At 44.1% G+C, this 12653-nt stretch overlaps 1 long non-coding RNA gene across 1 annotated transcript; it reads left to right on the top strand.

Moving 5' to 3' along the window:
* Positions 1-11402: 11402 nt before the first annotated feature.
* LOC311142756 lies at positions 11403-11625 on the top strand. The gene is made up of 2 exons (XR_014614381.1): positions 11403-11461; positions 11504-11625. It is a non-coding gene; the product is annotated as an uncharacterized lncRNA (long non-coding RNA).
* Positions 11626-12653: the final 1028 nt, after the last annotated feature.

A 12653-nucleotide genomic window follows, 5' to 3' on the forward strand; every position in this document is an offset into this window, starting at 1 on the left:
ACTGTACTTTGTATACCAGGGTTGGCTGGCCTTCTCTAGTCACTCGTAGGCTCAGTCACTGGTATACTTTTATTTACAAAGCCATTTTGGGTTTACTACCTTTTTATTTGGGCATTTTTATTGTTCAGAAATGTGGTGGGTACTCTCTTCGTTCACTGGACTTTATCCTGCTAACTGTTCCAAATGTCCGAACTGAATTTGGTAAAAGGTATTTTATGTACTCTGCGCCATCGTCTTGGAACACCTTACAAAATAATTTTAAACTGGAAGAACTTGTCCCGATTGGTGTTTTTAAATCTCTGATGAAGGATTTTGAGGCTGATTCCCTGACCTGTCAATGTTTTTAATTTGCTGTTTTTGATATTGTTATACTCTTGTGAATTCATGAATGGTTTTTACTAGATTACTTGTAGTTTTTCATGTTGTCTGTCTGTAATTTTTTGTAATGACTTGGTGCTGCCTATCTTGGCCAGGACGCTCTTGAAAAAGAGATTTTAAATCTCAATGAGCCCTTCCTGGTTAAATAAAGGTTAAATAAAAAAATTAAATACAATTAAAGCTTCCGCCAATGGTGATTTTTAAGCGGATTACAATGCCAAAAGAAAAGATCCTGAACGGCATCTCCTTTAAAGTCAACAAGAAAGGGTGGATGATGGAAAGCGTAATGAATGAGTGGCTGAATGAGTGGCTGAATGAGTGGCTGAATGAGTGCTACGTCAAGTGCCCTGGAGGATTCTTTCGCCAAAAAAAAGCTTTGCTCGTTTTGGACAGCGTGAGGGCCCATATAACGGATTATGTGAAAGCAGCCATCAAGAGCACAAACTCGATTCCAGCTGTGATTCCTGGGGGCACAACAAAGCATCTGCAGCCACTCGACATCAGTGTCAATCGTGCGTTCAAAGTGGCACTACGCGTTCAGTGGGAGGCGTGGATGACTAGCGGCGATAAATCATTCACCAAAACTGGTCGCTTGCGAAAAGCAACTTTCGCTCAAGTTTGCGAGTGGATCCTGATAGCGTGGAGGAGTGTCAAAACATCCACGATCATTAACGGGTTCCGAAAGGCTGGACTGCTGCGTGATGAAGAGGAGGACGTCGCCACAGCTGAGGCCCTTCAGAGGCTGTTTGATTCCGACAGTGACGAAGAGGAGTTCGTTGGTTTTGAGAGCGTCAACGAAGGAGAGAGGAGAGTGGCTGACGAAGCCACCCTGAGCCTGTTCGTTTCCGACACTGAAGATGAGGACTTTGGTGGTTTTAGTACGCAGGAAGAAGACGGAGATGAGGATTAATGACTTGACTTTTCTGGTTACAGCCGTGTACTGCACCTTAGCCTAAAAGATGAAGACGAGGATTAATGACTTTTCTGGTAGGCTGATTACCGTATATTTTAAGCAGCCGTGTTGCTGCAACTTTAGGCTTACGCGCTTACTGTCGTGTTACAGGCACTTTATTTTGCACTTTAAAAAAAACCCATTTAATTTAGCCATTGATATTGCCTCGTCAAGCGCTGTAAGCTTTGTTTTTTGTTATGGGACTACTGTAGGCTATAATGTAGATAAATAATCAAAGATGTGCACACTTTTTCAAGGTTTTTCAAAAATAACCAAAGTTAAGTGGTTAAATGATTGTGACGCTATTAACTAATTTTGCTGGAATACGTTATGCAAATATGCAACTTGTTTGTTGAAATGTTAATAAATGGGAGCTTCCTCAAGCAGCCATCTCTTTCCCGACTGTCACACCCTGGCTCTGGGACTCTATATGTTGAGCCAGGGTGTGTTCATTCATTGTGTTCTGTTTCTTTGTTTGGGTGTTCTAGGTTGTCTGTTTCTATGTTTGCCTGTGTGACTCCCAATCAGAGGCAACGAGTGTCAGCTGTCGGCTGGTTGTCTCTGATTGGGAGCCATATTTAACTGTCTGTGTTTCACTTTGTGTTTGTGGGTTTTTGTTCCGTGTCGGTATTGTTAACCGTGGACTTCACGAGTCGTGTTTTGTTAGTACTTTAATTAAATAAAGTCATGTTTGTTTCAAACGCTGCGCCTTGGTCTACTCACTCCTACGACGATCGTGACAGAAAAACCCACCATACAACGACCAAGCAGCGTGTCCAGGAACACACGCAGGAGGTGACGCTGGTGGATGTCCTCCTCGGTTGGGGGCAGATTACCGAGGAGGAGGCCGTCCGGTACCGGAGGGCTATGAAGGGGGAGACCCAGGCAGGAGAGGAGCAGCGGCGTCAGCAGTGCCATCATCGGACGGACGAGAGGCACCCCCAAGAATTTTTTTGGGGGGGGCACACGGCGTGGGCGACTGGGCAGCAGGAGGCTGCCACAGGGCGAAATAGGAGACGAGGAGAGAAGGCCACCGGGTTACGGGAGCCATTGGCGAGAGGAGGGAAGGAAGTCGTAGAGGCACGGCGAGAGGTACTGAGGTGTATTGCCAGTCCGGTCCGGCCCGTTCCTGATCCCCGTTTAAAGCCAGTGGTGTGTGTTCCTAGTACGGTCCGGCCTGTCCCTGCTCCACGCACCAAGCCTACGGTGTGCGTCGACAGCCCGGCCTGTCCCTGCTCCACGCACCAAGCCTACGGTGTGTGTCGCCAGCCCGGTCCGGCCTGTTCCTGCCACCCGCACCAAGTCTACGGTGCGCGTCGCCAGCCCGACCCGGCCTGTTCCTGCCACTCGCACCAAACCTACGGTGCGCGTCGACAGCCCAGCCCGGCCTGTTCCCGCTCCACGCACCAAGCCTACGGTGTGCGTCGACAGCCCAGCCCGGCCTGTTCCTGCTCCACGCACCAAACCTACGGTGTGCGTCGCCAGCCCTGCCCGGCCTGTTCCTGCTCCACGCACCAAGCCTACGGTGTGCGTCGACAGCCCAGCCCGGCCTGTCCCTGCTCCACGCACCAAACCTACGGTGTGCGTCGCCAGCCCAGCCCGGCCTGTCCCTGCTCCACGCACCAAGCCTACGGTGTGCGTCGTCAGCCCAGCCCGGCCTGTCCCTGCTCCACGCACCAAGCCTACGGTGTGCGTCGCCAGCCCTGTCCGGCCTGTCCCTGCTCCACGCACCAAGCCTACGGTGTGCGTCGCCAGCCCTGCCCGGCCTGTCCCTGCTCCACGCACTAAGCCTACGGGGTGCGTCGTCAGCCTGGTCCAGCCCGTTCCTGCCACTCGCACTAAGCCTACGGGGTGCGTCGTCAGCCTGGTCCAGCCCGTTCCTGCCACTCGCACCAAGCCAGGGGTGCGAGTCGTCAGCCTGGTCCAGCCCGTTCCTGCCACTCGCACCAAGCCAGGGGTGCGAGTCGTCAGCCTGGTTCAGCCCGTTCCTGCTACTCGCACCAAGCCCGGGGTGCGAGTCGTCAGCCTGGTAAGACCGGTCAGCTGCTCCACAACGGAGCGTAAGCAATCCGCTCCGTCAATGTCCAGTCCAGATCCAGCCAGCGGGGTCAGACCGGACCAGGGGCGCTACGGGGGAATTATGGGAGGGTGGTGGGCAAGGCCGGAGCCAGAACCGCCGCCGAGGAGGTATGCCCACCCAGCCCTCCCCTGTTTTGCTCGTATTTAGGCGCGGTCGCAGTCCGCGTCTTTAGGGGGGGGTACTGTCACACCCTGGCTCTGGGACTCTATATGTTGAGCCAGGGTGTGTTCATTCATTGTGTTCTGTTTCTTTGTTTGGGTGTTCTAGGTTGTCTGTTTCTATGTTTGCCTGTGTGACTCCCAATCAGAGGCAACGAGTGTCAGCTGTCGGCTGGTTGTCTCTGATTGGGAGCCATATTTAACTGTCTGTGTTTCACTTTGTGTTTGTGGGTTTTTGTTCCGTGTCGGTATTGTTAACCGTGGACTTCACGAGTCGTGTTTTGTTAGTACTTTAATTAAATAAAGTCATGTTTGTTTCACACGCTGCGCCTTGGTCTACTCACTCCTACGACGATCGTGACACCGACAATCCCCTCTGTGCACGAACCCTTACATATGGTAATTAAACATTAATACACCTGCGGCTTATAGTCCAGTGCGGCTTATATATGTACACATCATTCAATTTAGCTGCTGCGGCTTATACTCCGGTGCGCCTTATAGTGCGGAAAATACGGTAAATCTGATACCTCACTGTCTGTCTTTTGACTGATACTGCTTTTTAAACTGGTCTGGTCAGTCATCTCAAATATTTGTACTATACATGTTTCTCTCTACAAGCAATATTATGATCATTTCTAATAATGATACATTCATTTATGAATAGATATGGCAGGTTTCAGGACACTGATATATCTGAATATGTTGTAAAAATATACTGCCACTATTTTCACCACCAAAGAATAGCAGTGTGCTTTTAATATGATTTGACTCTTTGCAGGCTGTCAGGCTGTCTAGTCACAGAGGAAGGCTGTGCTTCTTTGGTCTCAGCTCTGAAGTCAAACCCCTCACACCTGAGAGATCTGGATCTGAGTAACAATGACCTGAAGGATTCAGGAGTGAAGCTGCTCTCTGCTGGACTGGGGGATCCCCACTGTAAACTGGAGACTCTGAGGTCAGTATTCCTGTAGTTGGTCAACAAGTGATAACTGTTCACCAGATCCACATGTGTTTACCAGGCACACATAGTCCACACCATATGTGTTTGGACAGTGAAGCTTACAGTTTTAAATTTGGAGCTATGCTCCAGCATTTTGGATTTCAGATATAATGTTTCATATTAGGCAACAGTACAGAATGTCACCTTTTATTTTAGGTTTGTCGTATATGAAGATTATGACGTTGTTAATGTTTTTAAGTGGAACCGGAGAGGACCTTTATTTTAGTGTCAGAGGGAATGGTTTTAATGTGACACCCCGGATAGGACAGAGAAGTCTGTGTGTTGTAGACAGGGGATTGGACAGTAGAGGGAGCCACCCACATCTTGGGGAGATTATATATACTGGGGGAAAAACGAAGAAGAGGTTAGAGCGACCATTGTAATCTGGGGCGTCGCTCTCCGCATGACACCTGTAACTCATGCTTGTGATATGAATAAACTTATGATCAAAAGTTCAGTATGAGCGGACTCCTTTGTTTATCAGCAATAATTGCCAGCATTTACTCGATACTACAGGTTTTTCTGTTTTTCCGTTTAGATAGGAAAGCATTTTATGTGTCTAGTTCTCCCATTTGAAGAAGTCGTAATTATTTGGACAAATTCATTTAGTCAGAAGTTTAGTATTTGGTCCCATATTCCTTACCCACAGTGATTACATCAAGCTTGTGATTCTACAAACTTGTTGAATACATTTGCAGTTTGTCTTGGTTGTGTTTTGGATGATGTTTTTCCTAATAGAAACTGAATGGTGAATAATGTCCTGTCATTTTGGAGTCACTTCACTTGAATTGTCAGTAAGAATAGAAGATGTTTCTGAACACTTCTACATTCATGTGGATGCTACCATGATTATGAATAATCATGAATGAATCATGAATGATGATGAATGAGAAAGTTACAGAGGAACAAGGATCATACCCCCTCTGTTATTGGTAATGGTGAGAGGTTAGCATGTTTTGTTGCAGCCTCTATAACTTTCTCACTCATTATTATTCATGATTCATTCATGATTTGTCTTAATCATGGCATCATTAGGATTAATTCAGTAGTGTTTAGAAACATGTTATCTACTCACTTAGACAGAAAATTACTCCAGTCATCATCAATCATTCAGTTACTATTGGACAAAACATAACCCAAAACACAACCAAAACAAACTGCAAATGCAACCAACGAGTTTGAGTCACAAGCTTGATGTAGTCGTTGTGTTCAATAAATATCGGACCAAATACTCAACTTTTGACTACTTTAATACACTATAAGTGAATTGGTCAGAATACTTATGACTTCTTCAAATGGGGGACTAGATACATAAAGTGCTTTCATTTCTAAATGGTGAAACAGATATGTATTAAAATACCCTCAAATAAAAGGTGACATTATATACTGTCACCTCATATGAAACATTTGATCTCAAATCCAAAATGTTGGAGTATAGAGCCATATTTAAAATGTTAGCTTCACTGTCAAAATAGATATGGTGTGGACTGTATACTCAATACAATCTAAATCTGATACCTCACTGTCTGTCTTTTGACTGATACTGCTTTTTAAACTGCTCTGGTCAGTCTACTCAAATATTTGTAATATACATTTTTCTATCTACAAGCAATACTTCGATCATTTGTCATTGTTATTAATGAAACATTCATTAATTTATGAATATATATGTCAGGTTTCAGGACACTGATATATTTGAATATGTTGAAAAAATATACTGCCACTATTTTCACCACCAAAGAATAGCAGTGTGGTTTTAATATGATTTGACTCTTGGCAGGCTGTCAGGCTGTCTAGTCACAGAGGAAGGCTGTGCTTCTCTGGTCTCAGCTCTGAAGTCAAACCCCTCACACCTGAGAGAGCTGGATCTGAGTAACAATGACCTGAAGGATTCAGGAGTGAAGCTGCTCTCTGCTGGACTGGGGAATCCCCACTGTAAACTGGAGACTCTGAGGTCAGTATTCCTGTAGTTGGTCAACAAGTGATAACTGTTCACCAGATCCACATGTGTTTACCAGGCACACATAGTCCACACCATATGTGTTTGGACAGTGAAGCTTACAGTTTTACATTTGGTGCTATGCTCCAGCATTTTGGATTTGATATATAATGTTTCATATTAGGCGACAGTATATAATGTCACCTTTTATTTGAGGTTAATGGTGAGAGGTTAGCATGTTTTGTTGTAGCCTCTGTAACTTTCTCACTCATTATTATTCATGATTCATTTATGATTTTTCTTAATCATGTCATCATCAGGACTAATTTAGTAGTGTTTAGAAACATGTTATCTACTCACTTAGACAGAAGATTAATCCAGTCATCATCCACCATTCAGTTACTATTGGACAAAACATATCCCAAAACACAACCAAAACAAACTGCAAATGCAACCAACGAGTTTGGGACCAAATACTAAACTTTTGACTACTTTAATACACTATAAGTTAATTAGTTAGAATACTTATGACTTCGTCAAATAGGGGGACTATATACATAAAGTGCTTTCATTTCTAAATAGTGAAACAGATATGTATGAAAATACCCTCAAATAAAAGGTGACATTATATACTGTCACCTCATATGAAACATTTGATTTAAAATCCAAAATGCTGGAGTATAGAGCCACATTTAAAATGTCATTTTCACTGTCAAACTAGATATGGTGTGGACTGTATACTCAATACAATCTAAATCTGATACCTCACTGTCCGTCTTTTGACTGATACTGCTTTTTAAACTGTTCTGGTCAGTCTACTCAAATATTTGTACTATACATGTTTCTCTCTACAAGTAATACTTTGATAATTTGTCATTTCTAATAATGATACATTAATTTATGAATAGATATGGCAGGTTTCAGGACACTGATATATCTGAATATGTTGAAAAAAAATATACTGCCACTATTTCCACCACCAAAGAATAGCAGTGTGGTTTTAATATGATTTGACTCTTTGCAGGCTGTCAGGCTGTCTAGTCACAGAGAAAGGCTGTGCTTCTCTGGTCTCATCTCTGAAGTCAAACCCCTCACACCTGAGAGAGCTGGACCTGAGCTACAATCACCCAGGAGACTCAGGAGTCAGACTGCTCTCTGCTGGACTGGAGGATCCACACTGCAGACTGGAGAAACTCAAGTATGTAGAGGGTTTATGTCAATGTTCATATCAGACATGTTGGAGTTATCAGGCTAGTTAAGACAAACATTCTGACCACCACTTGGAATACGTTATATAAAGACTGTGTGTGTGTGTGTCTGTGTCTGTGTCTCTGTGTGTGTGTGTTTGTGTGTGTGTGTGTGTGTGTGTGTGTGTGTTTGTCTGTGTGTGTCCAGTGTGTCTGTGTGTGTCCAGTGTGTGTGTGTCCAGTGTGTGTGTGTGTGTCGTGTGTGTGTGTGTGCACGTGTATCAGTACACACACTGGACACACACACACACTGGACACTGTACACACACACACACACACACACACTAGACACACACAAACACACACACATACACTGGACACACACACACACACACATACACTGGACACACACACACACACACTGACACACTGGACACACACACACACTGGACACTCACACACACACACTGGACACACACACACACATACTGAACACACACACACACTGGACACACACACTGACACACACTGGACACACAAACACACTTGATACACACACACTGTACACACACACATACACACAAACACACTGAACAAACACACTGAACACACACACACACACACACCGGACAAACAAACACTGGACACACACACACACACACACACACACACAGAACACACATACATTGATCACACACAATGGACAAACACACCCACACACTGGACACTGTACATACATACACACACTAGACACACACACACACAAACACTGACACACACACACACTGGACACACACACACACACACACACCTGACACACACACACAGGACACACACACACACTGGACACACACACACACACACTCACACACACTGGACACACACACACAGGACCCACACACACACTGGACACACACACACACACTGAACAAACACACTGGACAAATACACCCACACACTGGACACTGGACACAAACACACTCTGGACACACACACACACTGGACACACACTGAAAACACACACACTGGACACACACACACTGGACACACACACACTGGACACAAACACACACACACTGGACACACACACACACACACACACTGGACAAACACACACACACACACACACTGGACACAAACACACACACACTGGACACACACACTCACACACACTGGACACACACACACACACACACACAGGAAACACACACAGGACACACACACACACTGGACGGACACACACACACACACACCTGACACACACATACAGGACACACACACACACTGGACACACACACACACACACTCACACACACTGGACACACACACACAGGACCCACACACACACTGGACACACACACACACACACTGGACACACACAAACACACACACACACACACACACTGGACACACACACTGGACACACACACATACGCTGGGCACACACACACACACACACACACTCCTACTGGACCCACACACATACACACTGGACACACACACACTGGACACACACAAACACACACACACACACACACTGGACACAAACACACACACACTGGACACACACACTCACACACACTGGACACACACACACACACACACACAGGAAACACACACAGGACACACACACACACTGGACGGACACACACACACACACACCTGACACACACATACAGGACACACACACACACTGGACACACACACACACACACTCACACACACTGGACAGACACACACCTGACACACACACACACAGGACACACACACACACACACACACACTCACACACCCTGGACACACACACTTACTGGACAGACACTGGACACACACACATACACACTTACACACACACTCACACACACTGGACACACACACTGGACACACAAACACACACACAGTGGACGCACACACTGGACACACACACATACGCTGGACACACACACACTGGACACACACACACACACACACACACTCACACTCACACTGGACACACACACACATTCACACAGGACACACACACCTGACACACACACACACAGGACACACACAAACACTGGACACACACACACACTGGACACACACACACACACACACACACACACTGGACACACACACACATACACACTGGACACACACACCTGACACACACACTGGACACACACACACACACACTGGACACACACACACACACACACTGGACACACACACACTGGACACACACACACTGGACACACACACACTGGACACACACACACACACACAAACACACACACACACACTGGACACACACATCCATACACATTGGACACAAACACACTGAACACACACACACACTGAACACACACACACAGGAATCACACACACACACACACACTGGAAACACACACACTGAACACACACACACACTGACACTGAACACACACACACACTGGACACACACACATTGAACATACACACACACACACACAGGACACACACACACACACAACAAACACACACTGGACACACACACACACACACACACTGGACACACATACATACACTGGACACACACACACACTGGACACACACACTGAACACAACCAGTGTTGGATTTTGATGAAAGGAAATCCCATATAGCCTACTGGACAGGACTTTGCTATGGCATCTTCTGTTTGGGTGTCTCAGGTCAGATCTGAGCCATGATCAGAATGTGTCTCTGTGTCTATTTCCAGCCCTGCCATTTCTACCTGTCCTGATCTAGTGTTTCACCCCTGACCTCCTCACACCGTCTCACTGTCCATGTCTGCTTTTAGCTCCCACCTCTACTTCACTGTGTTATAATGGACCTTATGCTTGTTATGTCACCTCTGTACCCAGTTATCAAACATACTGACCTTTCTGACCCTATCCCATGGCCCTACTTTCTACAACTGAACATTTAAATTCCACTATGAGTTTTGTTTAGTGTCCATTTACTTATCTATGTATTTGTTGTATATTGGGGTTGTGCTGCAGAGCATCATGGGGGTTTGTATGTATTGAGATGATCACGTTCCAGATAAATGGTTGAACTGATTCCTGTCTCCTGTCTCATCATTATTGAATTGTTATACAGACGTGGTTATGAAACCCACGAGAGATAACAACAGATTGGTGATGAGTAAGTCTGAATCTACAGGAACTATTCTGTCTGGAAGAAGTGGGTTTTTACAACTGTTTAAAACTCTTATTTTCTGTGGTACAGTATAGGCTAATGTTAGCACAGTGTATTGATAGCAGAGGCAAGTGCATACTCTAGCTAGCTAAGAAAGAGAGTTAACCAGTGGTGTAAAGTACTTAAGTAAAAATACTTTAAAGTACTACTTTTTAAGTAGTTTTTTGGGGTATCTGTACTTGACTTTACTATTTATATTTTTGACAACTTTTACTTTTACTTCACTACATTCCTAAAGAAAATAATGTACTTTTTACTCCATACATTTTCCCTGACACCCAAAAGTACTCGTTACATTTTGAATGCTTAGCAGGACAGAAAATGGTCCAATTCACGCACTTATCAAGAGAACATCCCTACTGCCTCTGATCTGGCAGACTCACTAAACACAAATGCTTTGTTTGTAAATTGTCTGAGTGTTGGAGTGTGCTTCTGGCTGAACGTACATTTTAAAAACAAGAAAATCGTCTGGTTTGCTTTATGTAAGGAATTTGAAATGATTTATATTTTTGTACTTTTACTTTTGATACTTTAGTATATTATTAGTATATTGTTAGTATATTGTCAGGTTCACCACTATCATTACAGAAAAGACGTTTAATGTTGTCAGGTTTGACAGCAGCTGAAAATATGTTGTCAACCACCACGCCTCATTGGATCAGCACTTTTATAGATACAGTTGAAGTCGGAAGTTTACATACACCTTAGCCAAATACATTTAAACTCAGTTTATCACAATTCCTGACATTTAATGCTAGTAAAAATTCCCAGTCTTAGGTCAGTTAGGATCACCACTTTATTTTAAGAATGTGAAATGTCAGAATAATAGTAGAGAGAATGATTTATTTCAGCTTTTATTTCTTTCATCACATTCCCAGTGGGTCAGAAGTTTACATACACTCAATTAGTATTTGGTAGCATTGCCTTTAAATTGTTTAACTTGGGTCAAACGTTTCGGGTAGCCTTCCACAAGCTTCCCACAATAAGTTGGGTGAATTTTGGCCCATTCCTCCTGACAGAGCTGGTGTAACTGAGTCAGGTTTGTAGGCCTCCTTGCTCGCACACGCTTTTTCAGTTCTGCCCACACATTGCCCACACAATATAATGCAAATTAATTACTTAAAAATCATACAATGTGATTTTCTGGATTTTTGTTTTAGATTCTGTCTCTCACAGTTGAAGTGTACCTATGATAAAAATTACAGACCTCTACATGCATTGTAAGTAGGAAAACCTGCTAAATCGGCACTGTATCAAATATTTGTTCTCCCCATTGTACATACACATACACATCCTTTTTAGAAATATATTTCCCTTTATTACTTTCCAACCCCACCACATCTTCCCTAATTGGAATATACTAGTGAACAACAACGCTTAGGCCTCTACTTCCAGCTTATACATACTATATACATTTTATGGACACAGTCAATTTTACAATAATTCTATTTTGTTTGTTTTTACTCCTGAACTTCTTCTACTCTCAACCTCTCCGATCATTTTCATGATGTCCATCCGGTTTGCTTCTATATGCCATATCTTTCTAACTGTGCTTTTTCACAAAAGCTCCCTACCTACAACCTATATACTTATTATGGACACAGTATGCTTACGTTATTAGTTATCTTGTTGTTATTGCTTGTTGTTAGTTGTTATTAGTCCCATCCTTAAACTCCATTCAACACCACCCATCTATCTCTTAACACCATCCATATTCGATCTCTATTTGCCATATATATTTCAACCGTACTGTGATGTTT

Source organism: Coregonus lavaretus (genome assembly GCF_964263955.1).
Source record: "Coregonus lavaretus genome assembly, chromosome: 2".
NCBI classification, from domain to species: Eukaryota; Metazoa; Chordata; class Actinopteri; order Salmoniformes; family Salmonidae; genus Coregonus; species Coregonus lavaretus.